Below are 18454 nucleotides of genomic sequence, written 5' to 3'. Positions count from 1 at the left end.
GTGAAAAAGAGCGGCAAGCAGGAAGGCACCAGTTGGGCGGGGCTTGCTAAGTGGTGAAAAAGAGCGGCAGGCAGGAAGGCACCAGGTGGGCGGGCCTTATGCCAGGTGACCTAGATCCACTTGCACCTGCTCCCCATCTGCAAAGGAAAAGAAGCTGGAGGGCTCCTTAAGTAGGGAAACAGAGTGGCAAGCAGGAAGGCACCAGGTGGGCGGGGCTTGCTAAGTGGTGAAAAAGAGCAGCAGGCAGGAAGGCAGAAGGTCGGAAGGGCTTGCTAGGTGGTGAAAAAGAGCGGGAAGCAGGAAGGCACCAGGTGGACGGGGCTTGCTAAGTGGTGAAAAAGAGCGGCAGGCAGGAAGGCACCAGGTGGGCGGGGCTTAGGCCAGGTGACCTAGTTCCACTTGCACCTGCTCCCCATCCGCAAAGGAAAAGAAGCTGGAGGGCTCCTTAAGTAGGGAAACAGAGCGGCAAGCAGGAAGGCACCAGGTGGGCGTGGCTTGCTAAGTGGTGAAAAAGAGCGGGAAGCAGGAAGGCACCAGGTGGGCGGGGCTTGCTAAGTGGTGAAAAAGAGTGGCAGGCAGGAAGGCACCAGGTGGGCGGGGCTTAGACCAGGTGACCTAAATCCACTTGCACCTGCTCCCCATCTGCAAAGGAAAAGAGGCTGGAGGGCTCCTTAGGTAGGGAAACAGAGCGGCAAGCAGGAAGGCACCAGGTGGGCAGGGCTTGCTAAGTGGTGAAAAAGAGCGGCAAGCAGGAAGGCACCTGTTGGGCAGGACTTGCTAAGTGGTGAAAAAGAGCGGCAGGCAGGAAGGCACCAGGTGGGCGGGGCTTAGGCCAGGTGACCTAGATCCACTTGCACCTGCTCCCCATCTGCTGTGTCCCCTGCAACACACCGCTCAGCATACAGCACAGTGACCAGCCATTGTGTTGGGGATACACCTTGAGCATCATATAGAAAAGGACAAGCAACTAAAATTACCCAGTGACACATGTACACAATCCTAAAATTGCAAGTGGTCATGCACTGCAGGGACACAGCATGGCAGAGAAGGCAATCTGTGTGCACGTGCGGGCATGGATTGGTGGTTGTATGTGTGGTGGTGCATTGTGTAAGTGTCTGTGTCAGTAGGGACATGCATTCAATACATGCATGTGAAAAGAAGCGACCATCAGTGTCCTGTACACATCACATGTGAATATTGCCCATGTGGACACCCAAGTGTGTCAAACCACACCAATCCCCTGACACCTGGAAAGTAAACCCAACACAGGAACATCCATTGACCAGCAGAACACATCATGTACATAGTACTCCACATTGACAATGTCAGACAGTGACCAATCACTGTAGCCCAAGCGTACTGTCGGACAATGAAAGCCCCTCCCTCATTACCTCATCACCTTGACCTTCAGAAGAACTGTCTCTGGGGTCCATCGGCTTCTTCCTTCTAGTTTACCTGGCTTCAGGATCCTCCTTCCCCTTGGTTTTCATGTCCTCCCTTTCGTGTAAATAGGGTTTAGCTCCCTCATAGGATACCTTGACCGGAAAAAAATACCAAATCGCATAGAACTCCAAGGAGCCAAACTCCCAAACCAGGGAAAAAGCCTCAAGGTGCCAAAAAACCCTGGAAGAGTCTCCAGTAGATGACTTGAGGTTGTAGAATATGGCCAAGTACCTGTCCAAGCTAAATGATAGAATAACTTCCAAGTTTGCACAGTTGTAGAATGGTTCAACAGGATGGTTAGAAACTTGAGTAGACAATCATCAATGAGGATGCCACAACTGATGGGTAGAGCTGAAACTTGAGTAGAAAATAACCAGGGAGGCTGGCACAACTGGATGGTTGAGCTGAAACCCAATCAATCCTTGATAGTGTGAACGGAGAAAGGCAGAGACAGCACAAGTCTGGAAAGGCAGAGTGAATGCGAGATTTCCGGAAACCGCTGACAGCAAGTTAAGAGACACAACAGTTGAATAGCTTTGGTAAAAGGCTGAAGTCAACATAAAGGTATGGATGTAACAGATGAAAGATAGGAGGACCGAGAGAGAGAGCAAGAAAGAGAGATCCTGTGGTACAGAAGTGTACAGAGGCTAACCGAGGCAGCATACGAGTATGCGGAAATAACTGCTTGAGAGACCGGCGGACAGATCTGCAACAAGGACAGTAGCTGGAAGAAAAACAGGGACCAAAGGCACCAGAGTGTGAAAATCGAGTAAAAGAGCTGTAGTCCAGTAGGAAAACTGCACCGTCACGCAGCAACAAAGTCCAAGAGGGAAGACAGATACAACGTGCTGTCCAAACGGAATGGAGCGTAGAAGTAGTCTAGGCGGGCATCTCAGGTGAGGACTGGACCGTGATTTGTGGTTCTTGGGTCACATTCCTAATGCTTCCACCTTTGCCACAATTTCCAGGGGCTGAACCTAACACTTACCAACTTGACATTGTCACCACCTGGCCCCCACCCACCATCAGTGTGGCTTTGACAGCTAACGGGTGCAGGCTACCGTCTACAGCATGAAGTGCATCAAGTACGTACACAGGCAAGAAATTAAAAAACATCACAATCAACTTCAATAAAAGCACAGTTGAAAAATGTACTCACCCAAATTGATTGCAGACATGCCGTGGAGAAAACATCCATAATACCCACTAGGGGTGTATACACAGGTATGTACAGCAGACTGGCCAAAGATATGACGAAAGTCCAATGCCCCTGTGTAATTTGCTGTCACACCGAACCATCCTTGCAAGCCCATAGAAAGGGGAAACAGGAGTTGCATATGTGTCAGGACCCCAAGCCACAAACACATACACGAGACAAGCTTGTATGGGCCCAGCTGGAACACATAGTGGATGCTTTCAATAGCCACAAAGCACCACACCGTCACATGAATGCACAATAGACAAACAATATTATTTTAAAAAAAGAAAATGGTCACATATGACCCAGGGAGAGGGGGGAACCCAGGAGGGGGAGGTACAGGGTGCACCTCAACACCCACATGCGATGATGTTGAGATTAAAAAAAAAACTCCATGGGCTCAACGCCTGCACGGCCCGACCTGTGTGGGAGATAAATCGTTGTCCTGCTCACCCTCTGAATGGAAATCAGAAGGTGGACGTGGCACAGTTCCCTGACCACGCCTATCTGCAGCTTTCCCCTTGACAGCAGCAAGCATGCAGGCCTGGTAAGCCCGGTCCTGTGTAGCAATGGCACATAGGTCAGCATGTAGCACCTCACATGATACGCGTGCTTCCTCTTGCAAGGTAGAATGTGTAACACAGAGTTCTGCCTGCATGGACTCACATGACATCTGGAGCACCTCCCGGCATGCACGTAGCTCAGCCGAGATGGTGTTCTCAAGCTGCTCCAACCTCACTTCTGACCGCTGCCTCTGGCACATGTTGAGCATGTGTAGATCTGAGGGATTCATGGTCATCCCTCAGGGCCTCCCTGTGTGCCTCTGTGTGAGCAGCAAGTGCTTCACGCAGAGACACCATTTCAGCCCAGCGTGCCCTGTCAGAGGCCGACATGCCCAGCCTGAGTGAGCGGCACAAGGGCGGCGCTGCCTGCTGCTGGAGCTCCACCTGCCTATCAGGGGGAGCACAGATTGGGCCACATGTTCCATGCTTTGAGCGATCTTATCAATAGCTGCCCCCTGTTGCTGTGAACTGGAGTGCATGGATTGCTCCTACTCAGTATTCCCCGGTGGCGCATGGCCACCGCGTTGCCTGACATGACACCTGCCGGACCAAAGGAGCTGTGGTCCTTGCTGGATTGCACCGCCCGTGGCTGCGGGACTACATCCCTCCATTGACATGATGCCCCAGGCACATCAGCAACTGTTATTGAGTGTGACCGTGCATCCAGAACCACCACAGGCCGACGTTCCAACACTGTCTGGCCCCTCAGTGCAGGTGTCACGGACAGAAGATCATCCACATCAGGATCACTCACCGGTGACGAATGGTCATGATGCACATCCAACTCAACATTGTGCCTGGGCCTGACCTGGGCTGATTGCCAGCCCTGGACACGGTGGTCTGGAGCACAAGTGGGTTCTTGTGGTCTACCACCCCACGACCCCCACTTGTGCCGGGTTGCTGATGTAAGAGCAACCCCGTGTCTGGAATGACCTCACCATCCTCTGGCTCCATTGCGTCATCACCTGTAACGTGAACAAAACAAACATGAGTACACATGTCAGCAGCACATAACCCACACACACATAGACATCACATCGACAGCCAACACATGAAGCAGACATGTCACACACAACTCAAATTCCGGCATGCATCCAGTGGCATTGATATGCAATGGCAGTCAGAAAGCAGAAATGGATGCATAGAAATAGCAAAGCCTACACATGTACTGAATGTAGTATGTCACATCCATCACACACCACCTCTGGCAGGCACATATCACAGACAAAAAGTGAATCAAAATACACCATGACACACGTAATGTGCATGTACACATGCATCACTAAATCATCATCACCAATATAGCTTCATCCATCTGCATCTCGGCCCGTACCAGGCGTCATGGGCCCTGAAGACATAGTGAATGTCCCAAGCAAAGCGAGGGCCTACAACGAGGTATGAGGGACCACTGGCGGTCAATGAAGCCTCCAGAACACCCTCCAGGGCCTGATTCAGCACTTGGCGCATTGAATGTGCCAAAATACATTATTCAGTGTGTGAAATCACCACGCCCAGGCTCCACCAGATTTGCTAAGTGTGCCTGGGTGTACACGTACTGCACGACAGTGCACCTTCAGGATTGTGCCTTTTGAACATAACGGGTGCAATGCTGAAATCTCAGCAGCATTTACATAAAATAACGACATATTAGTTAATGAACAAAAATGCTGCTGAGAACACATGTGTGAATAAACACTTTCACACACACCTAAGTAAGTTGCTGCAATGTTGCACTACACAACGTTGAAGCTGCTTGCATATGTATATGTGAAAGTGTTCAAATACACCCGTGTTAATATACACCTGTATGGTGTATATGAACAGCATCCTATACAGCAAAGCAAGCAGCTTCAATGCTAGTTGCTTTGATGTATGTGAAAGTGTACACATACACACGTGCAGGCAGCTACACAGTAATTGCAACCCGATTGGCAGGCTATAACCAATCTGCGGCCTATACCAGTTAGTATAGGCCGCCGATTGACCAATATACTTTGCTAAACACCCACTAGGGTGTTCCAATACAGAGTACATGCATCACAAAATGCACCTGTGCTAGTGCGTTTCATAACAGTGAAGGGATGAAAATCTGAACATACATGCCAGGTCACTTTGACATTGCAGCAGTGAGTAGGCATGTAGAACGGTGTAACATAGCTCAGAGGTGGGTGAGTGCAGTGCAGAACATGTGTCCGTTACCAACAATCTACATCAATAAGTACGTTTTGATGTCAATCACTAAACATGACGGCAGTGTAAGGGCAAGTTCAGCCATCATGTGCAATGTGCATGCACTGGGTTGCATGGCTACAGTTACCCCCCCCCCCATTAGTGAAAATGCATGGATGCATCGCATGGCAATGAAAGGTTGACCAGAGAACGGTGTATTGGCAGACAGTGTCTGCTAGAGTCAATTGCATCATCTCAGTCAACAGACATCACAGCAGATGAGAATGGGACAATAAGCAGGACACATGATGAACCCTCAGTAGTAGACCCATTCATGCAGAAGGCACTACAACAGTTGAACAGAGACAGGGGGCCTGCAGCAGGGGGAGGTCTGTGCCCCACACAGACAATGACACCCTAAACATGCATGTGATGCAGGACTGAGCCAGAGTGAGCATGGAATGGATGACCAAATGCCATGATATGTATGCAATCCTGGACACGTACAACAACGAGCATCCTGCCAAGGACACATAGGGGCATGCATGGAATGCACTTGGTGAATGAATGGGCACTATTGTCCCCGGGGAACATTTGCCATCTGCACAGTCCGAGTGAGACACCCTGCATCAAGGACAAGGGATGTACCCCACATTATGTGTCTGGCAGGTTCGCAGGGGGAAGTTTGCGGTGTCCAGTCATTTGGTCGAGGAAAAACTGGTCGAATGACATTTGGTCGACGCAATTTGGTCGAAAACCAAATGGTCGAATTTTTTTTTTTTATTATATATTTATTTTTCGGGTTTTCGTTTTTTAAAAAAAGGGTTTTTTTAGAAAAAAAGGGGGTTGGGGGGGACCCCCCCCCAAAAAAAAAAAAAGTGAAAAAAAATTAATAAAAAATTCGACCATTTGGTTTTCGACCAAATTGGTTCGACCATTTGTCTGGTCGACCAATTTTTTTCGACCAAATGTCTGGCAACCGAAGTTTGCATGTACACAGGAGCATGGAACAGGCCATTGCAGTAGTCCAACATGTTACCCACCAATGTCATGGTTAAATTGAAGTGCAGGGGCATAGAGGGGCAAGGAAGCATGCCCACGTGGAGTACCCGCATGCAGGCTGAACACACATGCACGTCAGTCATGCAATGACATAGTCCGAGTGCTGAGTGGAAAGATACCACAGGCTACATGCAGACAGGTCAGTGAGCTGGAACATGGACCGGAGGGGCATCCGGGTGACTAGTATGTGAGTAGGGTGCATGTGTGGTGATGAGGACAGTCCCTGTCTGCTTCACATATCCAGGAAGCATCACAACAGGCACGCATTAGTGAAGCATTGCATGACTCGCACATGAGAACCATGTTCACATAGCATGTAGAGGCAGTCAAGCACAACACATCACACAAGCAAACCACACATGGGCTGGACAAACACGCAATAACACTCACCGGACGGGGCATCATAATCCTGCATCTCTCCCACTCCTTCGATCAATTGTGCTGGGAGGAACTCTGCAGCGATCAACTCGTGCAGAGTGAGTTCTTCCTCCTCAGGTGGTGGCCCACTGCCAGTCACCTGAGTCATGGCATAATTGGAGGCACGCTTTTGCTTAGCACAGCGTCGGAGGTCATACCACTGATTTTTGCACTCCTGAGCTGTGCGTACCTCATGTCCGAATGCACTAACACCATCTGCAACATGCTTCCAGTGGTCCCAATGCTGGGCAGGCGTAGTGTGGCAATTTGGGCCCACTAGCATAGTGTGTTTGTGTTCCAACACGTATCCCACAAGGAAGTCCAGTTCCTGCTTGCCAAAAGGCTTCTTCCTCGACGTGCTGAAGGCTGGAGCTGTGTCTGGGGTCCCAGCCTGTTGTGCAGGAGCAACGTTCCTCCTCTTGGGCAGTGGTCCGGACCCTTACTTGCAAATGCCACCCTGATCAGTAGACAGTGGCGGTGGTGGACTGGACCATGGGAGTGGTAGGTGGAACTAGGACGGAAACCCTGACTTGCATCAGTGGCTGCTGGGTGCTGTTGCCAGGACACAGCGCATCAACTGGCGAAAGTGGCAAGGGCAGTGAACGAGACTGTCCTGGCTGGCAGACTCACAGGGGGGGTGGTGTTGGCTGCATCTGCCCATGCAGTTGCCACCACCCGGGTGCTTGGGGCAGCAGATGACAACACTGCCCCGGGGACAAGTGCCTCAGTCAGAGCATAGCTGCACAACCTTGGCTTCTGCCTCCTGACCACCTGGAAATCAGCCCGGGAGTCCTCAGGTGCCAATGCATCATACGCTGGCCGACCCTGAGCCTGCGTGGTGGTCGCCACAGCTGCACCTGCAGCTACCACTACCATTGGGCCCGTGGCAGTAGATGAAACTGACTGCCGGGTCACATGGGCGCCAGTGTCAGATGCAAGAGATGCATCTCCCGGAGCCACAGTGGGTGGTGGCATGACTGCACCAACACGTGGCAGAACATCCTGCTGTAGTGGCCCCCCTCCTGCCTCTTCCCCCTCTGCAGCCACCCTGGGCACTCTGGACTCCCCCTACTCCCTGGTCACCCCGGCCACGTCCCTGACCATGCCCACCACGTGGAGGATGCCCAACTGAGGCGCCCCTCAACTTTCATGGCCTCCCAACCATGGCACGGATGTACTAGTGCCAATGGGAGGTGTACACAACAATTGTCCTGGGCAATTGGGGTGAAGGGTGCGGGGTATGTGATGTAAATAGCACCCCTGTGCTCCTGCAAGGCTGTATGTGACAAAAATGTGACAAAAATGACGGGTCACTCAATGCTCAGGCACCCCAAATCTGCAATAAAACCGTGCACGCAACCCCCGGTAGTCCACGTGTGTGGAATTAACTTCCCGCAGTACGTGGTGGCAGCCAGGGACCCAAAAAACACATATGCGTCGGACACACAGGCTACTATGACCTCGAAAATGGGTAAGCGATACACAGGGGGACCCACAGTGGGAAAAATAGCGTGCATGACTCACTGTCTGACTAGCGTGGGAAAGAAAAACACACGTAGGCAAGACCACCGCCAAAAGAAGAGGTTCGTCCTTGATCGCTGTGAAGGGATGGCGCGTGAAGCAACAAGAAGTAGCAACACATGCGTCGGTCTCCATGAAAAGCACGTGCAGCGAACTGCTGGCACGTGCTCACCTTTAACCCGTGCCAAGGGAAAGGCCCGCGCGCGTCACGTCACTTACTTGCTTAGGCCCTTTCCTTGAATTACACGCATTCACATGTGGACATGCTGTTTTTGCACGTGCGGATTCACTCTGCACCTGTTTCCGAAGGAAACGCCAGTGCGTGTCATGTCACTTACGCGCTTAGGCCCTTTCCTTGAATTACATGCATTCTCACGTGGATGTGCTGTTTTTGCACATGCGGGTTCACTCTGCACCTGTGATGAGGGAAACCCCCACAAGCGTCACGTCACTTATGCGCTTACACACTGACATGCTGTTTTTTCACGTGCTAAATCACTCTGAAGAAGGCCATTTTCCTGCCCCCTAGAGCCCCAAGCAGCCTCCCAAGAGCCGTCTGCTGCTGCCTGCCTACCTGCTGCCATCGTGCCTTGCAATTTGGTGCCTGCACATCAGCCATCGCCAGGGGTCCAGTTGCTGTGACCACCCCTGCTGGAACAGAAGACTCCCAACTGCTGTTTTATCGCTCCACAGTCCAGCACCAGGACCCAGTTGCCCACCCACACCTGCCTCGGGGGTTGCCATGTGGGGCCAAAGTCCATCTGGGACCAGTGGTGACCCCCCGACAGAGAGGCAGAGGGCTGCCAGCTTCACTGCAGGAGAAGTTGACATCCTGGTGGGGCAAGTCCTGGTGCATTATGATGCCCTCTTCGGACGAGCATGCGCCAACAAGGATGGACAGGAGAGGATCTGGTTGGACATCGTGGGTGCCATCAACGCGGAGGGGGTGGCAACCCGCGACCTGAAACACGTCCATAAGCGCTGGGAGGACTTTAGATCCAGGAACCTCAGGAAGGCCTGGCGCCTCTTGGATGCAGCTGCTGAGGGAAGGTCCAAGAGGCAGAGGTTGGAGGTGGACTCCTCGGCAGCAGAAGAGGCAGTTGAGCCCCCACAGGGGCCTATGGAGCAAGATGGCACAGAGTCATCCAGGTTGGTGGGGGGTTTGGTTGAGGAGGAGGCCGTGACAGCCCCGCGCACGGGGCCTGGAAGGGGAGATTCCACTAGTGCTAGTGGTGCAGTCCAGAGGCAGGGACATGAGGCAGCACAGGCCACCGTGGAGGTGTCTGTGTGTAATCCTGTCCCCGATCCTGTGACGGCATCATCCGGCACCAGCAGGGATGCCTTTGTCCAGACCCGTTTTCAGAGAGGGGATGCGCAAACAACAACTGGCCTTCCTCTCCCTGCGGACGTGGCAATCCGTGACCAGATAGAGCCTGTCCTAGCTGGTGTGGCGTTGCGCCAACGTGGTATTCGGGGTGACATGCAGGGGATTCATCAGGACAATGCACGTCATTTCGAATACTTGTTTGGCCGCGTCACACTATTAGGACAGGTCGTCGGCACTGGGTTCCTCCATGTGCTGGATGTTCTTGTGACCCCCTCCTCAACTGAACCCCCTATGCACCAGTCGTCCTCCGTGCCATCTTCCCACCCAAGTATCACCTGGGCCCCCTGTGAAGCTGCACCTGAGCCAGCGGCCAGGCTGGTAGAGAACACATCCCTGCCACAGTCGGGAGTCAGAGGTCCAGCAGGGGTGGCCACCCCACCAACTGGACCCCAGCAAATGGAGGACGTGCAGGCATCAACAAGCAGGGCACGTGCACCACGGCGCCGGGGAATTCCATCAGCCTGGATGCCATTGTGGTGCCAGAGGCAGTTGCATTGGAGGCATCAGCAGGCTCAGCGTGGGAGACATCATGGCTCGGGGCCATCAACATCCCGTGGCCAGGCATCGGCCGAGGGGCAGGAGGAACCAGGATTGGGAGTGTCTTCCGTGTGGCAGCAGCTGGGCCAACAGATAGAGGCAGAGCGGCGGCAGGCAGAGAGGGCACGGCTCAGGATGGCCATGGTGGAGAACTCCATAAACCGGGCTTTGAGGTGGGCTGAGTGCCTTGGCTGCATCCCTGTGAGACCTCGAGGCCAGGGAACAGGCCCGCCTCCGGAACATCGACATGGAGTTCGATGATGCCGTGGCCCGGAACATCAGTGAGTGAGCCGTTGGACTGGCCCACCACCTTTGTACATAGTTATTTAGGCATAGGTTTCCTTTCTTTTAATTTATGATTTGGAGTCCACAGACTTTGCTCCTCATTTTTGTATATAGTTCTGTTTTTGATAGTATTTTTGATAGGTTTCCTTTATTTTTGGGATCATGGACCCTTGTGACTTACATTGTGTATGTTTCCAGACATGTACATACTTTCTTATTTACGTCATCCAATGGAGTAATGGTTTTTTATGATTTGCTATTTTGGATTTATTTCAATGGACTGCTGGCAGGTGCCCATCATTGGTGGGGGGGACATGTGTGTGAGCCTGCTGGCAGGTGCCCGGCAATGGGGGTGGGGACATGTGTGGAGGCTTGCTGGCAGGTGCCCGACAATGGGGATGGGGTGGGGGGACATGTGTCGGGGCCTGCTGGCAGGTGCCCATCACTGGTGGGGGGGACATGTGTTGGGGCTCACAAGTGCATGGTGCCATGTGGGCTGCCTGCGGGGCATGCCCAGGAGTGATGGGCTGGCTGCGGGGCATGCCCAGGGGTGTAGGGTGGTCCGCTGTAGTGTGGGCTGCCTGTGGGGAATGGTCAGGGTGGATGGTCTGCCTGCGGGGCATGGTCAGGGGGGATGGGCTGCCTGCGGGTCATGGGGAGGGTGGATGGGTTACCTGCGGGGCATGGTCAGGGTGGATGGGCTGTCTATGGTGCATGGGTAGGCATGGGCTGCCTGCAGGGCATGGTCAGAGGTGTAGGGTGGTCCGCTGTGGTGTGGGCTGCCTGTGGGGCATGGGGAGAGTGGATGGGCTGCCTGCGGGGCATGGTCAGGGTGGATGGGCTGTCTGTGGGGCATGGTCAGGGGTGATGGGCTGCCTACGGAGCATGGTCAGGGGTGATGGGCTGTCTTAATGTGCCAATAAGGTAAAAACACCAACCCCATTCCTGGAGTCAATAGTGACGATGTAGCAAACCACGTGTATATGGGAGTGGGCATAGATTAGATGTGGGAAATTGGTCCAGGGACTATAGCGGGACATTAGTATGTTATCTAGGTGGCAGCCAATGAGGGTGGAGGGATTTTGGTGTAAATCATTATTATGTTAGTATTGTTAATTATGGCTTATATGCCTCTAAAAGATGCAACCCTTTGAAAACTCTGAGAGCGCTGTGTCAGTTCGGTTCTACGGGACCGTCTGAGACCTTTCTGCATGCGATAAACCTTGTTTTACCTTGAAAGAGGTGCATTGCTTATTTGGTTTTTTGGATTATCTTTCCATGCAGTGTTTTGGGTTAATTTTTCTTCAAGGTCCAGTCACTACCAAGGATACCCAACCTGAGAAGGCCTGTGTTACAAAAGGCAGAAATGCATGTAAGCCTAGATCAAAGTAAAAGAAAGAGTGATACAAAGGAGTGTGGAACAACTGTCGCTAAAGGGTTGACAAAACCCAAGTGCATTATGAAAGAGTTACAAGATCTTGTCCAAAAGGTGACAGGAGACTATTTGAAGATATCTTACTGACGAGAACCTTGGACTAAGAAGAGACATTGCCATAAAAGATATCCAGCAGAGGGGAGAAACTCTCTTAGCATAATTTAAGTTAGTTAAAATAGTGGCAGGGTCAGTTAGAACTCGTCTTGGACCATGGACATGTTCTTATGGGACTTCCTGACTACTGACGAGCACCTTTAATTATTTAGTTAGGCAAGGATAACCCCCTAGCAATAGGGAAAGATTGGTCTTATCTTCATTATTTTAATGAACACCAGTCATAATGTCCTCTAAGTGTCTGCCTCCTTCTTCCGACACACCACAGTACACTCCAGTAGTTTTAAAGAGGAGACCTCAGGAGACTTGTCGATCCCATGAAATTAGCAAGTAGCAATTAAGTCAACAGTTCTAAAAAATAATGGGCACTAAAACCCATAGGGCGTGTAATAGTAAATACAAAAGGTCCATCTGAGAGGGTGCCTTTTATAATTCAGTGAGTTATGTTGTTATGTTGCAAAGCCTCAAAACCGCACAGAATCACTGCTGAAGTGTTTCTCCAGCACCAAAGGCCTGGGCAAGGTGGTGCCAGTGCACCACACCCGCAGATGGGCATCCAGGTTACAGTCTACAAAGGAGAAAGGAAGCAGTGACAGAGGGCAGGGAAAGGCAACGTTGCCACAGGGTTACATGAACAGGGAAGGCCCCAGGACGTGATGTGCAGGGAAGAGGGCAATGGCAGTGCCCATGAGCCCTAGGATGGCAGTGGTTTCAATAGGCAGACTGAAGAAAGAGTCCAGAATCGGGAGTGCCCTTTAAGTTGTGTGTGGACTAGTGTGGAAGATCCCCATGAATGCAATCTCCAAATGGCAATCTAATAACAGTAGTATGCATCGGTGCATCTTTGAAGCCCAGCACACCACAATGCCTCCGGTGCTGATTACTGCCAGAATCAGCCACACTGGTCCAGCTGGCCCAACTGTGCGTAGATGTCTGCATGAATATCAGACCCAGAAGTTGGAAAACCTCTAGCACCACTTTAAACCCCAATACTGGGCTCTCTGAAAAACACCAAGCCCACATTAGTTGTGTATGAGAAGGTGCCTTTGAGAACTTTCTACCTGGTGAGCATACCTCCAGAGGAATAATAGGCCTCAAACATATCCAACTGTGCAATCCAGACACAATAGGTCAATCTAAGACATAGGCAAATATCCAATATAGTTAAATCACAAATAAATTCAACAAATAATCCCATATTTTGGGACCACATGCTCTGCTGTAGAGCATGACCTCTAGGCTTTCGGTTCAGCGATGGGACAAAGCCCTGGCTTCATGTAGGCCGAGATGTATACCGACTGCTTGAGCATCTCTGTCCCTTCTCCTTGGCAATTCTGTTGCGCTTTTCTTACCCATTCTCCCTTGTCCATCAGAGTCATTCACTTCCACCAATCAGAGGAAATGCTGGTCCATGGCCTACTAAACTCTCAATGCACGTCCATACCCATGATCCACTTGGGCATGCATGGAGGCTAGACAAAGCTCTATGAACACCTAAGAATGGTTCCTCGTGTTTTCCCTGTGGCTATTTTCACTGCAACATTTTCACCGCAGTTGTTACCTAATATCTCATCTAACCTTCCCCCACCACCTCACCCTGCCACACAACACATATATTTGTTTTAAAACATTTTTTATGTTATGCTATGTTATTCATATTTATAAAACGTGTGGTTGCCCGAAGGCATCGTGGCGCTACCCAGTAAGTAGAGGAATCTAAAACGGATAGATCTTCAAAAATCTCCTAAAAAACAAGTCATCTTCCATTCTCCATTTGGCCAAAGGGAGGGCGTTCCATAAGATAGCCCCAGCCACTGAGAAGGCACTACTGCTGACCCGGGAAAACCTAAAGCTGGAAACCTCCTCTAAAAAGGCTTCCGCAGAGCAGAGCGAGCGACGAGGAATGGAGAAATGGCACATGGCCTGCAAATATGCAGCCCCCTCCCATGTAAAGCGCCAAAACCAAGCAAAGAGACTTAGATTTCACTCTCTTCGCCACAGGCAGCCAGTGGAAGGAACAGAGCACCGGGGAAATGTGGGCCCTGCCGGGGGTAGAGATGGCGACTCGGGCCGCCAGGTTTTGAAGAACTTGAAGATGATGGGTCAGGTAGGGGGCCTGACCTAACAGCAGCGCATTGCAGTAGTCAAAGGATGACAGATAAGTGAAGGGGCCACTGGGGTCCGGTAGTGAGGAGAGGGGTAGAAAGGGTAAGACTTTATGTAATACCTTAATCTTAAGGTGCCCCGTCTGACAGATAGAGGGAACCTGAGCGGCTATGGAGAGGGAGGCAATGATTTTTACACCCAGAATGTTAACAATAGGCAGAGGGATAGGACAAGAGCCCAGGGAAGGGGGCCAAAAAAGAGGGGACCAGAGTGCAGAGGCATCAGAGGAACCCACCACCAGTATCTCTTTCTTTGCCTCATTCAATGTCAGTCAATTAGAGGGCATCCACTCATCAACAGCCTCCAAGCATGTCCTAAGCCTGACAGCAGTCTCAGGAACCACATGAACTTGGTGGTCCAAGATCTGGGTGTCATCAGCATAGGCAAAGCAAGTAAAGCCATGGGAGGCGATGAGCCTCATCAGAGGCAGTGCATAGATATTAAATAGAACAAGGGAGATGGCAGAACCCTGAGGAACCCCACGTGGAAGTAGTAGGAGAGGGTTGAAAAGGAGGTAAGGTCAGTGATTGAAGCTCAGCTGGAAAGAAGTGAGGAAAACCAGGCCAGCACCACTCCGAAGAGCCCAGCCCCTCTAGGTGTCTCAGCAAGACTGCATGATTGATGGTATCAAAGGCAGCTGACAGATCAAGAAGAATAACTGCTTCTGCGCCGCCAGCAGCATGCTGTCCAGTGAGATCGTCCACCACAGAAAACAGGACGCCCTACGTACCGTGGCCCGGCCGGAACCGAGATTGAGAGGAGTGAAAAAAAGATTTCCCTAAAAATGAAGACAGCAAAAGGCAAACCAGAGACTCAAGCAATTTCATTAAAAAAGTAAACAAAGAGAGAGAACGATAGTTAGCCAGTACCACAGAATCAAGAGAAGGCTTTTTTTAGTAAGGATAACACCGGGGCATGCTCAAGTGAGGTAGGGATAAAGTCAGAGTTAAATAAGTCATTAACAGCTCTAGTTATCAGCAGGGCAATTTGACATATCACCTTTTTATGACCCATGATGGGACCGCATCCGTCGAGGAGGCAGATTTCATTCTACCCATGGCCAACACAAATCCTCTGACGAGAAGGACGGGAACACATCCCAGCAAGTACTGGGGGGGGGGGCTCAAGAGTCAGAGAGAAACTACAGGGAGTGGAAGATAAAGAGGTTTAAATGGGATCCCGAATATCAGGAATGTTCTTCATGAAAAAAAAGGAGAGCGAATCATACAAAGCTTGATACGCTACAGGGCCTCAGTTTAAAAAGCTCCCAAGGTTGGTTTAAAGATGTTTCAACTTGTTTGAAGTACAACGTCTTCTAAGCCTCTTTAATTGCTTTGTGATGGAGGCCAGTGATGTGAGTAAGATTGGATTTGGCTGATGGGCAGCAGTTGGTATGCCAGGCCCGCTCAGCCTGCAGCCACAAGAGGTGAAGAGCACGTAGGTGGTCCGTGAACCAAGATTTAGATTTTCCCCCCCTGATAATCTGTGTTTTAAGAGGGGCAACTCTATAAGCCATAGAAGTAAAGGCCTGATCCAGTATGTTTAATTCAAAAGAAGGCTAGCAGTACAAGATGCCAGCAAATGGCGTGAAATGGAATCATGCGATACGCCCGTCAATTCCAACCCAGCCATTCACCCGTTATATGGTGAGTAGTGGCAGTGGGCAAGTACCAAAGAAATGAGCTCAGCAAATAAGCCGGGTGGAATGCATACTAATGCCCTCTCCAGGAGCAAAATTCACATCCATTGTGTTACCTCTAACATGGGAGGGGCCTGTCACCAGGCGGGGGAGACCCAGCTCCTCTTTGTTCCCCGGAAATCTCATGATAGCAGCAGCAGCTCCAGAAATTGTTGTAGCATGGGTGAAGCCCTGCAGCAATTCCAACAAATGCTTCCATGAAGGTAGAATCATGTACTTCTGCCCTCGTATGCAGAAGGATGCAGCACACATATGGTCTAAAATAAGCAATTGCAATCCCTATAGCACACAATGGGAAATTTGGGGAAGGAATAATTTACACAAATCTTCAGTACAAATTAAATAATAACTGACAAGTTGAGCGGAGTCAAAACGGCCTACAAACATATGAACAAGGACATATAAGACAAACCCTCCCAATATGCTCCTAGTTCTTGACATTGATGCCTCTGCTTCTCCCCCTCCCCCACTGCTCAGCGCACAATTGGTTTCCTGTCCGCCTGTCCTGCACCACTAAAAAACTTGAATGTAGGGGAATGTTCTCTATTCTGCTAATATAGAGCAATCACAGACAACTTCTACAACCTGCAGCACAGATAACCCACTCCCCACAAGAACCGCAAGCACAGTCCCATTTGCAGCACATAAAAACCGAATACGTAGATAGATGTTTCCCACCACTGCTCCTCCGGGTGAAAAACAGCCTGCGCACAGACACACCATCTGCCACCAACTTCACCCAAACAACACTCCCCTTCTACTCAATGCCGCTGAAACAGAGCTCCCAAACCACACACTGCAAGTACTGGCGCTGCCGCACATGTCCCCTGATATTTCCACACAGCCAGGGGTTAGCAGCCGGACCACCAAGGGTCCAGAGGGCTCCCTCAGCCACGTTTCAGTAACGGAAATAATGTCAGACTGAGAATTGCTAATCAAATCATGAAATTGGGCAGCATGAGCCCCTAGCGAGCCCGCTTTCTGTAATATGTCCCCTTATATTCCCACTCAGCGCAACAGCAAAGTATCAACGCACCAGAAAGGAACATAATAAGGACCCAAGTTAAGCCTCACCCCAAAGTCACAAAGGAACCAACCCCCTGCCCCCAACCCAACATTGCTGTATAACTCGGAGATCAGGTTATTCCCGGGGTTATCGAGCTTACTGGGAAGATCTTGTGTGAGAGAGGGAGAGATACCCATCCACACAACACCACCTACCAGAGACCTACTGGGGAGCTCTTTGCAGAAGAGGGAGACAGCCGTACTGCCCCCTGCCAACGTGGACTAGCTTAAAGAGCTGAGGGGATATCAAAACATCCTAAATGCTGCCATTCAAGACCTTGCTACCATGCATCACATGCAAACCCTGTTTGACAGATGCCCCTGGCAGGGCGGTGGCACCAATGAGCAGTTGACATGCTCAGATAATGGCAGGTTGGCGGGAGCAGGAGTGCAAGAAATTTTATTTGATGTTCTGATCATTCTGATTGAAACATAAGGACAATGATAAGGATTAAATGCTACATATTTTAATCTGGTGTGCTTTCGACAAGCATGTGTTATACGATTTTCATTTCATTGAAGAAAAACCTTCACATCCTGCCACTTTCGAAGCCCACAACACACTAATACGTATCGTCATGCTTGAATATTTTCTGGGCCTGAACGGGCTGCCCGAAAGAGGTGTTTTTCAATCCAAACGTCACCCGGTCACTGTGAGATTCACCCCTGGTCTACAGACTTCGAACTCAGTGCCGGGGCCTCCCCCCACAAAACCCAGACTACTAAGTGCTAAAATGGGTCTAGATAGTTCCAGCCATCAATCAACCCCTTACCTGTTCCTCTCATATACACATTGACCTCCAACCAAAAAGAAAGGACTCAGCGATCACACAAGAAGGTCATGAGTGCCTCCCAGTCATGTAAATGTAGTACTAGTAGTAATTCTCAAAGCAGTAGTAGCAAATGTACCATACTGATAGCAGTGATAGTAGTAGTGCCAATTGTGTTAGTTGTAGTAAATAGAAGTTGTTATAGTAGTAGCATTGGAAGTAACAGTGAAGGTTGTCTCAGGAGGATAGCTCAGCGGCAACGTGTTCGCCTTGGAAGCAAGACGACACGGAGCAACATGGGTTCGATCCCTGGATCCGTGCTTAGAAATCTCTGGGTATTAAGCACGTTATAAATAACCTATCATATCATATCAAGTAATACGAGTAGAAGTATTAGTAGTTGCACTTGAATTAGTTAAAGTAGCGCCAGAAGTGGCAATAGGAGCAACATGTGAAAATGTAGCAATAGCAGTAGTGTGTGTACCAGTAGAATTAACAATTTCTGCTAATAGGGGTAATCATTTCACTAGTAGAAATAATAGTAACTAAGGCAGCAATAGAATTTATAGTAATAGTAGTAGCAATTGAAGTAAGAGTAATGATAGTAGTAGTAGAAGCATTAG

The sequence above is a fragment of the Ambystoma mexicanum genome, chromosome 11, assembly GCF_040938575.1.
Source record: "Ambystoma mexicanum isolate Mex_15411 chromosome 11, UKY_AmexF1_1, whole genome shotgun sequence".
Taxonomy (NCBI): Eukaryota; Metazoa; Chordata; class Amphibia; order Caudata; family Ambystomatidae; genus Ambystoma; species Ambystoma mexicanum.
Note: the sequence above shows the minus strand (reverse complement) of the source record.